Here is a 1,103-nt window from a genome sequence, read left to right on the forward strand (position 1 = left end):
GACGTGGGTAAGTCAAGTGTTGGGGACTGGGAGGGAAGGGGAAACTGTCACAATTGTGTCAGACTTAAAAAGCTATTGTGGGAGAGAATGTTTATGGGCGCCGTTCGCATGTATGGGGGTGGTGGGGGATGGGTGGTTGTGGGGTGATGAACTGCCAACCAGTGATGTGAATTGTTCATACTTGTTCAAAACCCTATACAATACAACTGCCAACTCCTGTGTTTATTGGGAGCTTTCTAGTGCGAGATGCCACAAATTAACTTTGGAGAGTAAGTACTTGTTCGAAGTTGAGCTTTCTTAACACAACGTAGGTAATTAACGCAAGCAAGTAGCCAGGTAAGAAACATCATGTAGCCGGTTTCTGGGTGTATATAAATATTTTTAAGATTTAAGACAACATGCCTCTCCGCGGCTAAAAATTATCGCAATGAAATTATAGCTTCAATTGTGCCAGAGAAGATGAAAAAAAGCAAAGGAAAGATGACTGTTGCCAAGTGTTTTTTCATGTCTCTCAGACGTTTGATCCCGCGTACACAGTCGGCTTCTTTATCGTATGGGGGGAGAAAGGAGTGGAAAGGGAGAGAAGGAATAGCAGAGGAATAGTTTTAAGGTAGGAAATACATGGAGAAATGCGATATTGATCACGGAGGGCAGGTGCGTTAGTAAGGATGCTCTAGTTTAGTTATTGAGTTTTACGTGATGAAAATAATCATGGCAGCAGTAGTGAGTGTCTTTTGCCTTACTAAAACTCGGAAAACAAATGATGAGATTGGCGATGGAACGAGGGGAGGGTGGGAAGTGAAGGAGAAAAAGAAGATGCGAGGGAGGTGAAGGAGGAAAAGGAAGAGGGCAAGTGGGTGGTGTAGCAAGTTGAGGGAAGAGTAAGGGAGTAAGGGTGGGTGGGCGAGGCGACGAACTTACGTAAATAGGTGGGACGCGAGTGGGCGTTTGCTTTATTTATAGGTGTTTATATATACGTGGGAGTGATGGATGTAGTGTGTTTAAATCTGTGTGGAGCTTTGTGTGTCCCGGGGAACTTGTTTGCCGCGGGGGATTAGCTGCTTATACGGAGTGGTTTATATGAGGCGCACTGGATTTATGCT

This window comes from Penaeus monodon, chromosome 33 (assembly GCF_015228065.2).
Source record: "Penaeus monodon isolate SGIC_2016 chromosome 33, NSTDA_Pmon_1, whole genome shotgun sequence".
NCBI lineage: Eukaryota > Metazoa > Arthropoda > Malacostraca > Decapoda > Penaeidae > Penaeus > Penaeus monodon.